The sequence below is a fragment of the Arachis ipaensis genome, chromosome B7 (genome assembly GCF_059453495.1).
Source record: "Arachis ipaensis isolate K30076 ecotype BB chromosome B7, ASM5945349v1, whole genome shotgun sequence".
Lineage (NCBI taxonomy): Eukaryota > Viridiplantae > Streptophyta > Magnoliopsida > Fabales > Fabaceae > Arachis > Arachis ipaensis.
In genome coordinates, this window is record NC_142442.1 from 115,902,734 (window position 1) to 115,924,476 (window position 21,743).

General features: G+C 40.5%; 1 non-coding gene across 1 annotated transcript; it reads left to right on the forward strand.

The window, feature by feature from the left end:
- Positions 1–21,194: 21,194 nt before the first annotated feature.
- Positions 21,195–21,302, forward strand: LOC148553825 (small nucleolar RNA R71). Its single transcript, XR_015893107.1, has one exon. It is a non-coding gene; the product is annotated as a small nucleolar RNA R71 (small nucleolar RNA).
- Positions 21,303–21,743: the final 441 nt, after the last annotated feature.

The following is a 21,743-nucleotide window of genomic DNA, read 5'->3' on the forward strand; positions in this document are numbered from 1 at the left end:
ATTAGTAACTTCAGCTGGAAAGAATTTTTCCAAGAATTCTCTTCTCAGTGTATCCCAGTTGGATACAGTTGCTGCTGGTTGAGTGTAGTACCGCCCTCTTGCCTTCCCCTCAAGAGAAAACGGGAAAGCTTTCAGCAAAATTGAAGTTTCATCTGCACCATCACGCCTGACAGTAGAACAGACTGCTTGAAAATCTCTCAGGTGCTTGATAGGCTCTTGAGCAGGTAAGCCATGAAACTTGGGCATCAAATTGAGCAGTGCGGTCTTTATTTCAAAGTTTATAGCCACCGCTGGGTGATGCGCTTGAAATGGTTGCATTGTAAAATCAGGGGCTCCAGCCTCCTGGATAGTAACTCTCCTAGCTGCTGCCATGTTACCTGCACGTAAATCAACCAAATCAGTAAAACGGAGGCTGGTTTCTTTCTCAAGTGACGTTTCAGATCCGCCCTCAGAGAGGACTAACCGACGCCGAGCTTGCCTTATTCGTGAAATAGTTCTTTCAATCTCAGGATCAAATACTAGCAAGTTTGGATCAGGAAGTGAACGCGTCATCTAACGAAAGAAACAACTAGCTCATGGTAGCAAGATAAAATAAAATGAAAATAAATAAAATCCAATTAATAACTTTAGAACTCTATTGCAACTCCCCGACAACGGCGCCAAAAATTGACGTGGCGGAAATTGGCTAATTAAGAATTGATATAAGTTGTGCGTTGCAAGTATAGTTCTTAACCAACCAGAAATCCGCTTATCAATTTAGAAAGGTTGTCACAAAAATTAAAATTTAAAATACTGGGAGTATGAATCCCAGGTCATCTCCCAACGAGTTGCAGAAAGGTGTGCTATTTCATTAATCAGATATTTTCAGAAAGAGTTTGAGTTGAATAAACAGAAAATTAAATTGGGGGAATTAAGTAATTTAAATAAAAGCCTTGATTGGGAGTAGATTAGTTGGAAGCCCCATTCTTGTTGCAGTACTCTCAAGATTAATTGATAATTGAAGGTTGTTCTATTTAGTTATCCCTTACTAAATAAGGGAAAGTCAAACAAGTTGGAATGATGTTTCTACTCACAAGTCCCAATCCGCTTACTTGGAAGGATTGGCGTTAGTGACTAGAGAGCCATCCAACAATGAATCCAATTACAATCTCTCTTTTGAGTATTCCAACTCAAGGGTTCCTTTCAATCAACTCCCCATCAAGTTAGGGAACTACTCGCTAATTGTGATTATGGAACACATAACATAGACAAGGGAATTAAAGAAAGACATGATAAATAAAACTCAAAGAAATCAATAAAAAATAAAAGTAACTCTTGTATTAATAATTCTAAAATAATCCAATAGTAACATTGAGTAAATTAAAGGACATGGAAGAGTAAAGCCAAGTAAAGAAAACGAACTAGAATGACAAAGTCTTGATGAGGTAATAACTCTTCTCAATATCCCAATGCAAAGAGCAATCGAATTAAAAATCCTAAGAACTATGAATGTGTGGAGAGAAAACCTAGAGGAGGAGTAAAACTAGATCTAAAAACTAAAAACTGTGTAGAATGAATGTTGCTTTTGGTTTCTGCATGTCCTCTGGCTCTAGTCTGCTTTTTCGGGCCGAAAACTGGGTCGAAATAGGGCCCAAAATCGCCCCCAGCGAATTCTGCAGATTATGCAGATCGCGCATGTCACGCAATCGCGTCATTCATGCGAACGCGTCATGCGGCGTTTTGCTTTGCCACGCGGGCGCGTCGTCCACGCCTCCGCATCACTTGTGCTATTCCAATCCGCGTGGTCGCGTGAGCCATGCGGCCGCGTCACTGCGATTTCCTCTCTTCCACGCGGTCGCGTGAGCCATGCGGCCGCGTCACTTCTCGCTGGTCATCTCCTTAATTTCTTGTGTTCCTTCCATTTTTGCAAGCTTCCTTTCCAATCTCCAACTCATTCATGCCCTATAAAGCCTGAAACACTTAACACACAGATCACGGCATCGAATAGAATAAAGGAGAATTAAAATACATAATTAAAAGTCTCTAGGAAGCAAGTTTTCAATCATGTAATAATTTTAGGAAGGATATATAAATGCATGCTAATCATATGAATAAGTGGGTAAAGATCATGATAAAATCACACAATTAAACACATTATAAACCATAAAATAGTAGTTTATCAGTATCGAAGGAAAGGGAATCAATAGATGGGATTCATACTATTAAGAAGTCCCAAGCTAAAGGGAAAGAGAAAAAGCAAGCAACCACCCCATTTCTTTACTTGAATAACGGAGTTCCAGAAGAGGTCCAATGGTACGCTCCATGCCTGGTCTACAATACATGAACTACCAGTTCAATTTGAAAGTTATAAACATACCGGATGGTTCAATAAAAAGTACTTGAAAACGAGCAACCATAATAAGAATATGGAGGGGTTGATCTTCCCAAGTGGAATTGGCTTTGTTTTAAGTGCATGCAGTGAGACAACCAATACAGCTCGTATTGAACCAGGCTTGTTGGAAGAGACAGATGGATATGGATCCAGAGTTGTGCCCAGGATTAATAAACAACTTGTTTTTATTGGACCACTGGGAATAGAACACTTTGATATGCAAAATCGTGATCGTTCATTCCTTGGTAACGGCGCTGAAAACTTTATACGCACGTTCATAATCTTAGTCCTTTTTCACAACTTCGCACAACTAACCAGCAAGTGCACTGGGTCGTCCAAGTAATAAACCTTACGTGAGTAAGGGTCGATCCCACGGAGATTGTCGGCTTGAAGCAAGCTATGGTCACCTTGCAAATCTCAGTCAGGCGGATTCAAATGGTTATGGTGAATTGATAATTAAAATATAATTAAAATATAAAATAGGATAGAAATACTTATGTAATTCATTGGTGAGAATTTCAGATAAGCGTATAGAGATGCTTTTGTTCCTCCTGAACCTCTGCTTTCCTGCTATCTTCATCCAATCATTCCTACTCCTTTCCATGCCAAGATTTATGTAGAGCATCACCGTTGTTAATGGCTACTTCCCGTCCTCTCAGTGAAAATGGTCCAAGATGCGCTGTCACTGCACGGCTAATCATCTGTCGGTTCTCGATCATACTGGAATAGGATTCAGTAATCCTTTTGCGTCTGTCACTACGCCCAGCACTCGCGAGTTTGAAGCTCGTCACAGCCATCCCTTCCCAGATCCTATTTGGAATACCACAGACAAGGTTTAGACTTTCCGGATCTCAAGAATGGCCGCCAATAATTCTAGCCTATACCACGAAGACTCTAACCGTAGATCAGAAGGCTAAGAGATACACATTCAAGCTTGTTTACATGTAGAACGGAAGTGTTTGTCAGGCACGCGTTCATAAGTGAGAATGATGATGAGCGTCACATAATCATCACATTCATCATGTTCTTGTGTGCGAATGAATATCTTAGAGAAGAAATAGGCTTGAGTTGAATAGAAAAACAATAGTACTTTGCATTAATTCATGAGGAACAGTAGAGCTCCACACCTTAATCTATGGTGTGTAGAAACTCTACCATTGAAAATACATAAGTGATGAAGGTCCAGGCATGGCCGAATGGCCAGCCCCCATAAAGGTCTAAGATCAGACGGACCCTTAACATGATAGTAAAAAGTTCTATTTATACTAAACTAGTTACTAGGGTTACAGAAATAAGTAAACGATGCAGAAATCCACTTTCGGGCCCACTTGGTGTGTGCTTGGGCTGAGCATTGAAGTTTTCATGTGTAGAGGTCTTCCTTGGAGTTAAACGCCAGTTTGTAACCTGTTTCTGGCGTTTAACTCCAGAATAGGGTAGAGAGCTGGCGTTGAACGCCAGTTTGCGTCGTCTAAACTCGGGCAAAGCATGGACTATTATATATTGATGGAAAGCCCTGGATGTATACTTTACAACTAAATTAAGAGCGCACCATTTGGACTCCTGTAACTCCAGAAAATCCACTTTGAGTGCAGGGAGATCAGAATCCAACAGCATCTGCAGTCCTTCTTCAGCCTCTGAATCTGATTTTTGCTCAAGTCCCTCAATTTCAGCCAGAAATTAGCTGAAATCACAGAAAAACACACAAACTCATAGTAAAGTCTAGAAATATGAATTTTATTTAAAAACTAATAAAAATATATTAAAAACTAACTAAATCATACTAAAAACTATGTAAAAACAATGCCAAAAAGCGTATAAATTATCCGCTCATCACAACACCAAACTTAAATTGTTGCTTGTCCCCAAACAACTGAAAATCAAATAGGATAAAAAGAAGAGAATATACTATAAATTCCAAAATATCAATGAAACTTAGCTCCAATCAGATGAGCGGGACTAGTAGCGTTTTGCCTCTTGAATAGTTTTGGCATCTCACTTTATCCATTGAAGTTCAGAATGATTGACATCTATAGGAACTTAGATTTTAGATAGTGTTATTGATTCTCCTAGTTCAGTATGTTGATTCTTGAACACAGCTACTTTATGAGTCTTGACCGTGGCCCTAAGCACTCTGTTTTCCAGTATTACCACCGGATACATACATGCCACAGACACATAACTGGGTGAACCTTTTCAGATTGTGACTCAGCTTTACTAAATTCCCCAATTAGAGGTGTCCAGGGTTCTTAAGAACACTCTTTTTTTGCTTTGGACCTTGACTTTAACCGCTCAGTCTCAAGTTTTCACTTGACACCTTCACGCCACAAGCACATGGTTAGGGACAGGTTGGTTTAGCCGCTTAGGCCAGGATTTTATTCCTTTAGGCCCTCCTATCCACTGATACTCAAAGCCTTTTCCTTTTTATTACCCTTGCCTTTTGGTTTTAAGGGCTATTGGCTTTTTGCTCTTGCCTTTTGGTTTAAAGAGCTTTTGGCTTTTTCTGCTTGCTTTTTCTTTCTCTTTCTCTTCTTTTTTTTTCGCCATTTTTCTTTTCTTTTTTTTCGCAAGCTTTTGTATTCACTGCTTTTTCTTGCTTCAAGAATCAATTTTATGATTTTTCATATTATCAAATAACATTTCTCCTTTTTCATCATTCTTTCAAGAACCAACATATTTAACATTCATAAACCACAATATCAAAAGACATATGCACTGTTCAAGCATTCATTCAGAAAACAAAAAGTATTGTCACCACATCAAAATAATTAAACTAGTTTCAAGGATGAATTCGAAACCATGTACTTCTTGTTCTTTTGTTTTTAGAACAGTTTTCAATTAAGAGAGGTGATGGATTCATAGGACATTCATAGCTTTAAGACATAGACACTTAAACACTAATGATCATGTAATAAAGACACAAACATAAATAAACATGAAGCATAGTAAACGAAAAACAGGAAAATAAGAACAAGGAGATTAAGGAACGGGTCCACCTTAGTGAGGGTGGCGTCTTCCTCTTCTTGAAGAACCAATGGTGCTCTTGAGCTCCTCTATGTCTCTTCCTTGTCTTTGTTGCTCCTCCCTCAAAGCTCTTTGATCTTCTCTAATCTCATGGAGGATGATGGAGTGCTCTTGGTGCTCCATCCTTAGTTGTCCCATGTTGGAACTTAATTCTCCTAGGGAAGTGTTGATTTGCTCCCAATAGTTTTGTGGAGGGAAGTGCATCCCTTGAGGCATCTCAGGAATTTTATGGTGAGGAATTTTCTTATGCTCTTGTTGAGGTCCATGATCTCTTGTTTGTTCCATCCTTTTCTTAGTGATGGGCTTGTCCTCATCAATGAGGATGTCTCCCTCTATGTCAATTCCAGCCGAATTGCAGAGGTGGCAAATGAGGTGAGGAAAGGCTAACCTTGCCAAAGTGGAAGACTTGTCAGCCACCTTATAGAGTTCTTGAGGTATAATCTCATGAACTTCCACTTCCTCCCCAATCATGATACTATGGATCATGATGGCCCGGTCTACAGTAACTTCAGACCGGTTGCTAGTAGGAATAATTGAGCATTGAATAAACTCCAACCATCCTCTAGCTACAGGCTTAAGGTTCGATCTTCTCAACTGAACCGGCTTGCCTCTTGAGTCAACTTTCCATTGAGCTCCTTCCACACATATGTCCATGAGGACTTGGTCCAACCTTTGAAAAAGTTGATCCTTCTAGTGTAGGGGCGTGCGTTTTCTTGCATCATTGGCAAGTTGAACGCCAACCTTACATTTTCCGGACTGAAATCTAAGTATTTCCCCCGAACCATGGTAAGCCAATTCTTTGGATTCGGGTTCACACTTTGATCATGGTTCCTAGTGATCCATGCGTTTGCATAGAACTCTTGAACCATTAAGATCCCGACTTGTTGAATAGGATTAGAGAGAACTTCCCATCCTCTTCTTTTAATCTCTTGTCGGATCTCCGGATATTTGCTCTTTTTGAGCTTGAAAAGAACATCAGGGATCACTTTTTTCTTGGCCACAACTTCATAGAAGTGGTCTTGATGGACCTTTGAGATGAATCTCTCCATCTCCCATGACTCAGAGGTGGAAGCAATTTCCTTCTCTTTCCTCTTTCTTGAGGTTTCTCTGGCCTTAGGTGCCATTAATGGTTATAGAAAAATAAAAAGCAATGCTTTTACCACATCAAACTTAAAATATTTGCTCGTCCCCGAGCAAAAGAAGAAAGAAAGAAGGAGAAGAGGAAGAAAAATGGAGGAGAGGGAGAGAGGTATGTATTCGGCCAAGGGGAAGAAGAGATGGTTGTGTTGTGTGAAAATGAAGAAGGAATGAGGGGTTTATATAGGAGTGGAGGGAGGTTTAGGGTTTGGCCATTAGAGTTGGGTTTGGGAGGGAAAAGAGTTTGAATTTTGGAGGTAGGTGGGGTTTTTGGGGAAGAGAGGATGGATGTGAATGGTGAAGAGGTGATGGGGAAAAGTGATTGAGGTGATTGGTGAAGGGTATTTGTGGAAGAGAGTTATGAAAAGGTGTGAAGAGGAGAGAAGAAGATGTGGGGTAGGTGGAGATCCTGTGGGGTCCACAGATCCAGTGGGTCAAGGACTTAACATCCCTGCTCTAATTAGGCATGTAAAACGCCCTTAGCATGCATGTCTGGCGTTAAACGCCAGCTTGCTGCTTGTTTTGGGCATTAAACGCCCAAATGTAGCCTGTTTCTGGCATTTAACGCCACTTCCATGCTCTGTTCTGGCGTTAAACGCCAGTCTGGTGCTTGTTTCTGGCGTTTAACGCCAGCTTGATGCTTCTTTCTGGCGTTAAACGCCAGCTTGATGCTTCTTTCTGGCGTTAAACGCCAGTTTGATGCTTCTTACTGGCGTTTAAACGCCAGTAAGTTCTTCCTCCAGGGTAAGTTGTTTTTAATGCTATTTTTCATTTTGTTTTTGATTTTTCAGTAGTTTTTGTGAATCCACATGATCATCAACCTAAAAAAACATAAAATAACAATAGAAAATAAATAGATATAATTAAATAACATTGGGTTGCCTCCTAACAAGCGCTTCTTTAATGTCAATAGCTTGACAGTGAGCTCTCATGGAGCCTCACAGATGTTCAGACCATTGTTGGGACCTCCCAACACCAAACTTAGAGTTTGAATGTGGGGGTTCAATACCAAACTTAGAGTTTGGTTGTGGCCTCCCAACACCAAACTTAGAGTTTGACTGTGGGGGTTTTGGTTGACTCTGTAGTGAGAGAAGCTTTTCATGCTTCCTCTCCATGGTTATAGAAGGAGATCCTTGAGTTTTAAACACAAAGTTGTCCTCATTTAGTTGCAGGACCAACTCTCCTCTGTCCACATCAATCACAGCTTTTGCTGTGTCTAGGAAGGGTCTTCCAAGGATGATGGATTCATCCTCATCCTTCCCAGTGTCTAGGATTATGAAATCAGCAAGGATGTAAAGGCCTTCAACCTTTACTAACTGGTGCACGAATTGTAAATCACACTTTTTACAACTCATACCACTAACCAACAAGTGCACTGGGTCGTCCAAGTAATACCTTACGTGAGTAAGGGTCAATCCCACGGAGATTGTTGGCTTGAAGCAATCTATGGTTATCTTGTAACTCTTAGTCAGGAAAACAATAAAATAATTCACTTATCAATTTTGATTGCAAGGAATAAAAGGGGCAGAACACAAATTATACTTGTATGTACTGGTGGAGAATATGTTGGAGTTTTGGAGATGCTTTGTCTTCTGGAATTCTGCTTTCCTCTGTTTTCTGATTCATGCACGCACGTCCTCTTATGGCAAACTGTGTGTTGGTGGATCACCGTTGTCAATGGCTACCATCCATCCTTCCAGTGATAAGGGTCCAAATGCACTGTCACCGCACGGCTAATCATCTGCAGGTTCTCAATCGTACCGGAATAGGATTTACTATCCTTTTGCATCTGTCACTACCCCCAGCACTCTCGAGTTTGAAGCTCGTCACAGTCATTCAATCCCTGAATCCTACTCGGAATACCACAGACAAGGTTTAGACTTTCCAGATTCTCTTGAATGCTGCCATCAATCTAGCTTATACCACGAGGATTCTGATTAAGAGATCCAAGAGATATTCATTCATTCTATAGTGGAACGGAAGTGGTTGTCAGGCACGCGTTCGTGGGGGAATGATGATGATTGTCACGTTCATCATATTCACATTGAAGTGTGAATGGATATCTTAGATAGGAACACGCATGTTTGAATGGAAAACAGAATTACTTGCATTAATTCATTGAGACACAGCAGAGCTCCTCACCCTCAACAATGGAGTTTAGAGACTCATGCCGTCAAAAGGTACAAAGTTCAGATCTGAAAATGTCATGAGATGTGAAAATAAACCTCTAAAAGTTGTTTAAATACTAAACTAGTAACCTAGGTTTACAGAAAATGAACAAACTATGATAGATGGTGCAGAAGTCCACTTCTGGGGCCCACTTGGTGTGTGCTGGGACTGAGACTTAAGCTAATCACGTGCATAGGGCTGTTTTGGGCGTTCAACGCCAGCTTTGGATCGAATTCTGGCGTTGAACTCCAACTCCTAACTTGTTTCTGGCGCTGGATGCCAGACAGCAGCATGGAACTGGCGTTGAACGCCAGTTTACGTCGTCTATCCTTGAGCAAAGTATGAACTATTATATATTTATGGAAATCCCTGGATGTCTACTTTCCAACGCAATTGGAAGCGCGCCATTTGGAGTTCTGTAGCTCCAAAAAATCCACTTTGAGTGCAGGGAGGTCAGAATCCAACAGCATCAGCAGTCCTTTTTCAGCCTGAATAAGATTTTTGCTCAGCTCCCTCGATTTCAGCCAGAAAATACCTGAAATCACAGAAAAACACACAAACTCATAGTGAAGTCTAGAAATATGAATTTTGCCTAAAAGCTACTGAAAATAGACTAAAAACTAACTAAAACACACTAAAAACTATATGAAATTAACCCCAAAAAGCGTATAAAATATCCGCTCATCACAACACCAAACTTAAACTGTTGCTTGTCCTCAAGCAACTAGATAAATAAAATAGAACACAAATAATTTAAGAAGCAATAATATCTCAGATTTTTTGAGTGAAGCTCAGATTCTAATTAGATGAGCGGGACTAGTAGCTTTTTGCTTCTGAACAATTTTGGCATCTCACTTTATCCATTGAAGCTCAGAGTGATTGGCATCTATAGGAACTCAGAATTCAGATAGTGATATTGATTCTCCTAGTTTAGTATGTTGATTCTTGAACACAGCTACTTTATGAGTCTTGGCCGTGGCCCTAAGCACTTTGTTTTCCAGTATTACCACCGGATACATAAATGCCACAGACACATAATTGGGTGAACCTTTTCAGATTGTGACTCAGCTTTGCTAAAGTCCCCAATTAGAGGTGTCCAGGGTTCTTAAGCACACTCTTCTTTTTGCTTTGGACCTTGACTTTAACCGCTCAGTCTCAAGTTTTCACTTGACACCTTCACGCCACAAGCACATGGTTAGGGACAGCTTAGTTTAGCCGCTTAGGCCGGGATTTTATTCCTTTAGGCCCTCCTATCCACTAATGCTCAAAGCCTTGGGATCCTTTTTATTTACCCTTGCCTTTTGGTTTTAAGGGTTATTGGCTTTTTGCTCTTGCCTCTTGGTTTTAAGAGCTTTTGGCTTTTTCTGCTTGTTTTTTCTTTCTATTTTTTTTTCTGCAAGCTTTGTTCTTTGCTGCTTTTTCTTGCTTCAAGAATCATTCTTATGATTTTTTAGATTATCAATAACATGTCTCATGTTCATCATTCTTTCAAGAGCCAACATATTTAACAGTCTTAAACATCAAATTCAAAAGACATATGCACTGTTCAAGCATTCATTCAGAAGACAGAAAGCATTGCCACCACATGTAAATAATTAGAATGTTCTTATTAAAAACTAAAAAATTATTGCCTCTTATTCTAAAGAAATTCTTCTATTTTATTCATGTTTGATGATGATGAGAAAATTAAATTATAGCTTAATTGGAGATAAAATCAAAAATATCGATACTAATTACTACTATATGACTCCTAAGGTAAAACTAGAATAAGAACAGTTATCACAGAGTTAAGGCTAAGATTGGAATTTAACAACCTTTGTTCTGGGGAGTGGATGTTCCTCTAATCTGCGGGGTGCTTGGTCCTTCAAGAGATAATTTCTGGCGCTTCAATTCCCTTAAGTCGTGCCCTTGCTTCTCTTGTTCTTTAATCAAATAGCAAAGAATGCTACTTTGTTCCTTCTGTTCTTTCATTATTTGTTCCATAGCTTCTTGCATCTTGGTAACTGATGTTTCAAGATACTCCCAGTATTCAGATTGAGGGATTTCTAGGAGAAATTCCTGTGTTTTCTTCTTGATGGGGTCATCCTGTGCTTGTTGTTTTTTCATTGATGCTTTGGTGATTGGTCGCTCAATTGAGATATACTCAGTTATTCCCATCCTTACTCCAGCATCCTTGCAGAGCATAGAAATCAAGCTTGGATAAGCCAACCTGGCATCTTTGGAATTTTTGTTTGCATTTTTGTAAAATTCAGTTGAAATCAGTTGATGAACTTCCACTTCTTTTCCCATCATGATGCAATGGATCATCACTGCTCTTCTAATAGTGACTTCAGAACGGTTGCTAGTGGGCAGCAGAGAATGCCCAATGAAATCCATCCATCCTCTGGCGACTGGTTTGAGATCTTCTCTTTTGAGTTGATTTGGAACACCCTTCGTGCTGGTGGTCCACCTGGCTCCAGGAATACATATATCCTCTAGAATCTTATCCAGGCCCTTGTCTGTTCTCATCATTCTCCTATTGAAGGAGTCTGGATCATCTTTCAGCTGAGGTAGTTTTAAGATCTCTCTGATCTTGTCAAGGTGGGTATGAACAATCTTTCCTCTGACCAAGGTCCGATAGTCATAGATAGTAGATCCAGATAGTCTTTGCCTGTCTGTATGCCACATATTAGCATAGAACTCCTGGACCATATTCCTTCCCACTTTCGATTCAGGATTAGCTAGGATGTCCCAGTTCCTGATTCGAATTTGCTCCTGGATCTCCGGATATTCGTCTTCTTTCAGATCGAATCTAACTTCCGGGATCACTGATCTTAGACCCATTATTTTGTAATAATGGTCTGAATGTTCTTTAGTTAAGAACTTCCCTTGATTCTAAAGTGGTTTTGGAACGCTTTCTTTCTTGCCTCTTGGAGTGGGTTGTTTTCCTTTAGGAGCCATGATCTTAGTGATCACGGATAAGCACACCAAACTTAGAAGTTTGCTTGTCCTCAAGCAAAAAGAAAAGAAAGGAGAGGGAGAGAAGGAGAGCTAGGTGCAATGGTGGATGGGAGGGGAGCGAGGCCGAACCCATATTTAAAGGGAGAGGAGGGTGGGTTTTCGAAAAATAGGGAGAAAGATAAGATAGAAGATATGATTTTTAGAAAAAAATATGATAAGAAAAGATATGATTTAAAATTGAAAAGATATGAAAGATATTTGAAAAAGATAGATTTGGAATTTTGAAAAAGATAGTATGGAGATTTGAAAAAGATATTGCTTAGTTGAAAAGATTTTTGAATGAAAAGAGAGAGATTTGTTTTGAAAATTTTGAAAAAGAGTTGAGTTGGATTGAAAAAAAAGGATTTGTGCTTACATTTAATATTTTTAAAGAAGGATTTTTAGAAATTAGGGATTTTAGAAATCAGGGTTCTTAACATGTTTATGCAAGAAATCATGAATTGAAACATGAAAATTAGGATTAAAATGAAAAATATGAAGAAAAAACGAATTTACCTCCTCCCCACCATCCTGGCGTTTGAACGCCCAAATGCTGCATGTTTTGGGCGTTCAACGCCCAAATGCTGCTTCTCCTGGGCGTTCAACACCCAGCTGCTGCTTATTTCTGGCGTTGAACGCAAGGAAGTCCTTTGTTACTGGGCGTTTTTCTGAACGCCCAGATGGCTATCCTTACTGGCGTTCAACGCCCAGTGGATGCTTCTGTTGGGCGTTGAACGCCCAAAACAGACTTTTACTGGCGTTTTCTTGCCAGTGAGCTCTTTTTCTCTGTTTTGCGTGCAGAATCCTTCTGTAACCCTGTGAACTTATACAATTGACTCTTTACCTTAGGATCAATGAACTTTATATAAACAAATAAAATCAAGAATAGGGCAAAATGCTTAGAGGAAGTGATGCCCCATGGCTGGGTTGCCTCCCAGCAAGCGCTTCTTTATTGTCTTTAGCTGGACCTTGCTGAGCTTTTAATCTAGCTTCAGCCTTGAGCACTCTTGCTCAACATTGCCTTCAAGATAGTGCTTGATTCTCTGTCCATTAACAATGAACTTCTTATCAGAATCAATATCTTGAAGCTCCACATAACCATATGGTGATACACTTGTAATCACATATGGTCCCCTCCACCGGGACTTCAGTTTCCCGGGGAATAGCCTGAGCCTAGAGTTAAACAACAGAACATTTTGTCCTGGTTCAAAGATTCTAGATGACAGCTTCCTGTCATGCCATTTTTTTTATTTTTCTTTATAAAGCTTGGCATTTTCGAAAGTAGTGAATCTGAATTCCTCTAGTTCATTTAGCTGGAGCAATCTTTTTTCTCCAGCTAATTTGGCATCAAAGTTTAGGAATCTGGTTGCCCAGTAGGCTTTATGTTCCAGTTCCACAGGCAGGTGACATGCCTTACCATACACAAGTTGGTATGGAGAGGTCCCTATAGGAGTCTTGAATGCTGTTCTGTATGCCCACATAGCATCATCCAAGCTTCTTGCCCAATCATTTCTACGGGTACTTACAGTCCGTTCTAGGATTCTTTTTAGCTCTCTGTTAGAGACTTCAGCTTGTCCATTAGTCTGTGGATGATATGGAGTCGCCACCTTGTGGCGAATCCCATACCGGACCATGGCAGAGTAAAGCTGTTTGTTGCAGAAGTGAGTGCCTCCATCACTGATTAGTACTCTAGGGACCCCAAACCTGCTGAAGATATATTTCTGGAGGAACTTCAGCACTGTTTTAGTATCATTGGTGGGTGTGACAACGGCCTCTACCCATTTTGATACGTAGTCAACAGCCACCAGAATATAAGTGTTTGAGTATGATGGTGGAAAAGGTCCCATGAAGTCAATTCCCCATACGTCAAACAACTCAATCTCCAAGATTCCTTGTTGAGGCATGGCGTAACCATGAGGCAGATTACTTGCTCTTTGGCAACTGTCACAGTTACGTACGAATTCTCGGGAATCTTTATAGAGTGTGGGCCAATAGAAGCCACATTGGAGGACCTTGGTGGCTGTTCGCTCACCTCCGAAATGGCCTCCATATTGTGATCCATGGCAATGCCATAGGATCCTCTGTGCTTCTTCTCTAGGCACACATCTCCGGATTATTCCGTCTGCACATCTCTTAAAGAGATAGGGTTCATCCCACAAGTAGTACTTTGCGTCAGTAACTAATTTTTTCTTTTGTTGCCTGTTGTACTCTTTGGGTATGAACCTTGCAGCTTTATAGTTTGCAATGTCTGCAAACCATGGTGTTTCCTGAATGGCAAATAAATGCTCATCCGAAAAAGTCTCGGAGATCTTAGGAGAGGGGAGGGACGTCCCTTCTACTGGCTCTATCCGGGACAAATGATCAGCCACTTGGTTCTCTGTCCCTTTTCTGTCTCTTATTTCTATATCAAACTCTTGCAGAAGCAACACCCATCTTATGAGCCTGGGTTTTGAATCCTGCTTTGTGAGTAGATATTTGAGAGCAGCATGGTCAGTATACACAATCACCTTTGATCCTACCAAGCATGATCTAAACTTGTCAATGGCATAAACCACTGCAAGCAATTCTTTTTCTGTGGTTGTGTAATTTTTCTGGGCATCATTTAAAATACGGCTAGCATAATAAATGACGTGCAGAAGCTTGTCACGCCTCTGCCCCAGCACTGCACCAATGGCGTGATCACTGGCATCACACATTAGCTCAAATGGTAATGTCCAGTCTGGTGCAGAAATAACTGGTGCTGTGACCACCTTGGCTTTCAGCATTTCAAACGCCTGCAGACACTCTGTGTCAAACATAAATGGCGTGTCAGCAGCTAGCAGATTGCTCAGAGGTTTTGCGATTTTTGAAAAATCCTTTATAAACCTCCTATAGAATCCTGCATGCCCCAGAAAGCTTCTGATTGCCTTAACATTGGCAGGTGGTGGTAATTTTTCAATTACCTCTATTTTTGCTTGATCCACCTCTATTCCCTTGTTTGAAATTTTATGCCCAAAGACAATCCCTTCAATCACCATAAAGTGACATTTTTCCCAGTTTAAAACCAGGTTGGTCTCTTGGCATCTTTTCAGAACTAGTTTCAGGTGATCAAGACAGGAGCTGAATGAGTCTCCATATACTGAGAAGTCATCCATGAAGACTTCCAGAAATTTTTCCACCATATCAGAGAAAATAGAGAGCATGCATCTCTGGAAGGTTGCAGGCGCATTACACAGCCCAAATGGCATCCTTCTATAAGCAAACACTCCAGATGGACATGTGAATGCTGTTTTCTCTTGATCCTGGGGATCTACTGCAATCTGGTTATAGCCTGAGTAGCCATCCAAAAAGCAGTAATAATCATGACCTGCCAGTCTTTCTAGCATCTGGTCTATGAATGGTAAAGGAAAATGATCCTTTCTGGTGGCTGTATTGAGCCTTCTATAGTCAATACACATGTGCCACCCTGTAACTGTTCTTGTAGGAACCAGTTCATTCTTTTCATTATGAACCACTGTCATGCCTCCTTTTTTGGGGACAACTTGAACAGGGCTCACCCAGGGGCTATCAGAAATAGGATAAATAATCCCAGCCTCCAGTAATTTGGTGACCTCTTTCTGCACCACTTCCTTCATGGCTGGATTTAGCCGCCTCTGTGGTTGAACCACTGGTTTAGCATTATCCTCCAATAAGATTTTGTGCATGCATCTAGCTGGGCTTATGCCCTTAAGGTCACCTATGGACCACCCAAAAGCTGTCTTGTGTGTCCTTAGCACTTGAATAAGTGCTTCCTCTTCCTGTGGATTTAAAGCAGAGCTTATGATCACTGGAAAAGTGTCACCTTCTCCCAGAAATGCATATTTCAGGGATGGTGGTAATGGTTTGAGCTCGGGTTTAGGAGGTTTTTCCTCTTCCAGAGGAAATTTTAGAGGCTCTTTCATTTCCTCTGAATCCTCCAAATCAGGCTGAGCATCTTTGAAGATGTCTTCCAACTCTGATTCGAGACTCACAGCCATGTTGATCTCTTCCACCAAAGAGTCAATAAGATCAACTTTCATGCAGTCTTTTGATGTGTCTGGATGTTGCATGGCTTTGACAGCATTCAACTTAAACTCATCATCATTGACTCTCAGGGTTATTTTCCCCTGTTGGACATCAATGAGAGTTCGTCCAGTTGCTAGGAAGGGTCTTCCTAGAATGAGAGTGGCACTCTTGTGCTCCTCCATTTCCAGCACTACAAAGTCAGTGGGAAAGGAAAATGGCCCAACTCTGACAATCATGTCTTCAATCACGCCTGATGGGTATTTAATGGAGCCATCAGCAAGTTGGAGACATATCTGGGTTGGTTTAACTTCTTCAGTTAAACCAAGCTTTCTGATAGTGGATGCAGGTATTAGGTTGATGCTTGCCCCAAGATCACATAAAGCTGTCTTGGTGCAATTACCTTCTAATGTGCATGGTATCAGAAAACTCCCAGGGTCTTTAAGCTTTTCAGGAAAGCTTTTCAGAATGACTGCACTGCATTCTTCAGTGAGGAGAACTCTTTCAGTTTCTCTCCAATCCTTCTTATGACTCAAGATCTCTTTCATGAACTTGGCATAAGAAGGTATTTGCTCAAGTGCCTCTGCAAATGGAATCTTTATTTCAAGAGTCCTGAGATAATCTGCAAAGCGAGCAAATTGCTTATCCTGCTCCTCTTGGCGGAGTTTTTGAGGATAAGGTATCTTGGCTTTATATTCCTCAACCTTAGTTGCTGTAAGTTTATTTCCTACAGAAGTGGTTGAATGAGCCTTTTTAGATGGGTTGTTATCAGCACTTGTGTGTGTCTGATCCCTCACTGGCAATTGAGTGCCAGAGTTAGAAGCTGGAGTGACGTTAGACGCCAGCTCCTCATCTGTTCCTGGCGTTTGAACGCCAGAACTGTGCTTCTTTTGGGCGTTCAACGCCAGATCCTTGCTTGTTTCTGGCGTTGAACGCCAGTCCTGAGCATGGTCTGGGCTTTCAGCACCAGCCTTCCACCCAACTTCTGGCGTTTTAGCGCCAGAATTATTTTTCCCTGGGCTCTTATTGTCCTCAGATGGATTTTGAGTGGTTTGCTCATTTCTTGGTTTCCTGCTGCTTTGAAGTGGGGTAGTTAGTACTTTCCCACTTCTTAGTTGAACTCATTGGCATTCTTCTGTTATTTGTTTTGACAGCTGCTGCCTTGTTTGCTTTAATTGTACTTCCATGTTTATATTGGCCATCCTTGTCTCTTGTAGTTTATCCTTGAATTCAGCTAACTGCTTTGTTAGAAAATCCAATTGCTTATTGAATTCAGCAGCTTGCTCTGCAGGACTGAGTTCAGCAGTTACTGTTTTAGCCTCTTCTTTCATGGAAGGGTCACTGCTTAAGTACAGATACTGATTTCTAGCAACTGTATCAATGAGCTCTTGAGCTTCTTCAATTGTCTTTCTCATGTGGATAGATCCACCAGCTGAGCAATCTAAAGAGATCTGAGCTCTTTCTGTAAGCCCATAATAGAAGATGTCTAACTGAACCCACTCTGAAAACATTTCAGATGGGCATTTTCGTAGCATCTCTCTATATCTCTCCCAGGCATCATAAAAAGATTCATTATCTCCTTGTTTAAAGCCTTGGATGTCCAGTCTTAGCTGTGTCATCTGTTTTGGAGGAAAGTATTGATTCAGGAATTTTTCTGTCAGTTGTTTCCATGTCCTTATGCTAGCCTTAGGTTGGTTATTTAACCACCTCTTGGCTTGATCTTTTACAGCAAATGGAAACAGTAATAATCTGTAGACATCCTGATCTACCTCCTTATCATGTACTGTGTCAGCAATTTGTAAAAACTGTGCCAGAAACTCTGTAGGTTCTTCCTGTGGAAGACCGGAATACTGGCAGTTTTGCTGCACCATGATAATGAGCTAAGGATTCAACTCAAAGCTACTGACTCCAATGGAGGGTATGCAGATACTACTCCCATATGAAGCAATAGAGAGGTTAGCATATGACCCCAGAGTCCTTCTGGACTGTTCATTTCCACTTAGATCCATGATGGAGAAAGGGAGATGATGTAAAATAAAAATAGGTGAAGATTTTTCGAAAAAATGAGGAGAGAGAAAGTGATCAGGAAGTTTTGAAAAAGATATGATTTGAAAAAGATTTTAAATTTTTTTGAAAAAAAATCTGAATTTTAAAAATAATTTTCAAAAATTTGTTTTTAAAAATAGAGAGAAAAGATATTTTTGAATTTAAAGAGGAAAGAGAGAAACAGTAAGATAGCCCAAGATTTAAAATTTTTAGATCTAATGCTCCTTGTTTTCGAAAATTTTGGAGGGAAAACACCAAGGAACACCAAACTTAAAAATTTTAAGATCAAGACGCAAGGAAAACTTAAGAACACTTTCAAGACTCACAAGAACACAAGAACATGAAGAAAGAACACCAAACTTAAAATTTTTAGAAAACCAAAATAAAATTTTCGAAAAACAAAGGAAAACCAACAAGAAAACACCAAACTTAAAGTTTGGCACGAGATTTAATAGAAAAAATATTTTTTTGAAAAATTTTTGAAAAGAAAATAAAAGACTCTGACCAAAAAGACAAAAATTTCCTAATCTAAGCAACAAGATTCACCGTCAGTTGTTCAAACTCAAACAATCCCCGGCAACGGCGCCAAAAACTTGGTGCACGAATTGTAAATCACACTTTTTACAACTCGTACAACTAACCAGCAAGTGCACTAGGTCGTCCAAGTAATACCTTACGTGAGTAAGGGTCGATCCCACGGAGATTGTTGGCTTGAAGCAATCTATGGTTATCTTGTAACTCTTAGTCAGGAAAACAATAAAATAATTCACTTATCAATTTTGATTGCAAGGAATAAAAGGGGCAAAACACAAATTATACTTGTATGTACTGGTGGAGAATATGTTGGAGTTTTGGAGATGCTTTGTCTTCTGGAATTCTACTTTCCTCTGTTTTCTTATTCACGCACGCACGTCCTCCTATGGCAAACTGTGTGTTGGTGGATCACCGTTGTCAATGGCTACCATCCATCCTTCCAGTGATAAAGGTCCAAATGCGCTGTCACCGCACAGCTAATCATCTGCAGGTTCTCAATCGTACCGGAATAGGATTTACTATCCTTTTGCGTCTGTCACTACGCCCAGCACTCTCGAGTTTGAAGCTCGTCACAGTCATTCAATCCCTAAATCCTACTCAGAATACCACAGACAAAGTTTAGACTTTCCAGATTCTCTTGAATGCTGCCATCAATCTAGCTTATACCACGAGGATTCTGATTAAGAGATCCAAGAGATATTCATTCATTCTATAGTGGAACGGAAGTGGTTGTCAGGCACGCGTTCGTGGGGGAATGATGATGATTGTCACGTTCATCATATTCACATTGAAGTGCGAATGGATATCTTAGATAGGAACACGCATGTTTGAATGGAAAACAGAATTACTTGCATTAATTCATTGAGACACAGCAGAGCTCCTCACCCCCAACAATGGAGTTTAGAGACTCATGCCTTCAAAAGGTACAAAGTTTAGATCTGAAAATGTCATGAGATGTGAAAATAAACCTCTAAAAGTTGTTTAAATACTAAACTAGTAACCTAGGTTTACAGAAAATGAACAAACTATGATAGATGGTGCAGAAGTCCACTTCTGGGGCCCACTTGGTGTGTGCTGGGGCTGAGACTTAAGCTAATCACGTGCATAGGGCTGTTTTGGGCGTTCAGCGCCAGCTTTGGATCCAATTCTGGCGTTGAACTCCAACTCCTAACTTGTTTCTGGCGCTGGACGCCAGACAGCAGCATGGAACTGGCGTTGAACGCCAGTTTACGTCGTCTATCCTTGAGCAAAGTGTGGACTATTATATATCGCTGGAAAGCCCTGGATGTCTACTTTCCAACGTAATTGGAAGCGCGCCATTTGGAGTTCTGTAGCTCCCGAAAATCCTTTTTGAGTGCAGGGAGGTTAGAATCCAACAACATCAGTAGTCCTTTTTCAGCCTGAATCAGATTTTTGCTCAGCTCCCTCGATTTCAGCCAGAAAATACCTGAAATCACAGAAAAACACACAAACTCATAGTGAAGTCCAGAAATATGAATTTTGCCTAAAAGCTACTGAAAATAGACTAAAAACTAACTAAAACACACTAAAAACTATATGAAATTAACCCCAAAAAGCGTATAAAATATCCGCTCATCACTAACATGTCCTCTACTAGTCCATAAGCTTGTTTTCTTGAGTTGTCTGCCATCTCTAATGAGATTCTGGCAGCTTGCACCTCAAAGATCCCAAGTTTCTCCATTACAGAGAGTGGCATTAAGTTTATTCCTGACCCCAGGTCACACAGAGCCTTCTCAAAGGTCATGGTGCCTATGTTACAGGGAATTAGGAATTTATCAGGATCCTGTTTCTTTTGAGGTAATTTATGCCTATCCAATGCATTCAGTTCATTGATGAGCAAGGGGGGTTCATCCTCCCAAGTCTCATTACCAAATAATTTGGCATTCAGCTTCATAATTACTCCTAAATATTGAGCAACTTGCTCTTCAGCAATGTCTTCATCTTCTTCAGAAGATGAATAGTCATCAGAGCTCATGAATGGTAAAAGGAGGTTCAATGGAATCTCTATGGTCTCTAGATGAGCCTCGGATTCCTTTGGTTCCTCAAAGGGAAACTCCTTATTGGTCACTGAACGTCCCAGGAGGTCTTCCTCACTAGGATTCACGTCCTCCTCCTCTTCTTTGGGTTCGGCCATACCAAGTAAGGTAATGGCCTTGCACTCTCTTTTTGGATTCTCTTCTGTATTTCTTGGGAGAGTACTAGGAGGGATTTCAGTGACTCTTTTACTCAGCTGGCCCACTTGTGCCTCCAAATTTTTAATGGAGGACCTTGTTTCATTCATGAAACTTAAAGTGGCCTTAGATAGATTAGAGACTATATTTGCTAAGCTAGATGGATTCTGCTCAAAATTCTCTATCTGTTGCTGAGTGGATGATGGAAAAGGCTTGCTATTGCTAAACCTGTTTCTTCCACCATTATTAAAGCCTTGTTGAGGCTTTTGTTGATCCTTCCATGAGAAATTTGGATGATTTCTCCATGAGGGATTATAGGTATTTTCATAGGGTTCCCCCATGTAATTCACCTCTGCTATTGCAGGGTTCTCAGGATCATAAGCTTCTTCTTCAGAAGATGCCTCTTGAGTACTGTTGGATGCAGCTTGCAATCCATTCAGACTCTGAGAAATCATATTGACTTGCTGAGTCAATATTTTATTCTGAGCCAATATGGCATTCAGAGTATCAATTTCAAGAACTCCCTTCCTCTGAGGCGTCCCATTACTCACAGGATTCCTTTCAGAAGTGTACATGAACTGGTTATTTGCAACCATGTCAATGAGTTCCTGAGCTTCTGCAGGCGTTTTCTTTAGGTGAATGGATCCACCTGCAGAATGGTCCAATGACATCTTTGATAATTCAGACAGACCATCATAGAATATATCTAGGATGGTCCATTCTAAAAGCATGTCAGAAGGACACTTTTTGGTCAGTTGCTTATATCTCTCCCAAGCTTCATAGAGGGATTCACCTTCTTTCTGTTTGAAGGTTTGAACATCCACTCTAAGCTTGCTAAACTTTTGAGGAGGAAAGAACTTGGCTAAGAAAGTCGTGACCAACTTATCCCAATAGTTCAGGCTATCTTTAGGTTGAGAGTCCAACCATATTCTAGCTTTGTCTCTTACAACAAACGGGAAAAGCATAAGCCTGTAGACCTCGGAGTCAACCCCATTGGTCTTAACAGTATCACAGATCTGCAAGAATTCAGTTAAGAACTGAAAAGGATCTTCTGATGGAAGTCCATGAAACTTACAATTCTGTTGCATCAGATAAACTAATTGAGGCTTTAGCTCAAAATTGTTTGCTCCAATGGCAGGGATTGAGCTGCTTCTTCCATTTAAATTGGAATTTGGTGCAGTAAAGTCACCAAGCATCTTCCTTGCATTGTTATTATTTTCGGCCATGTCTCCTTCTTTTTCGAAAATTTCTGTCAGATTTTCTCCAGAGAGTTG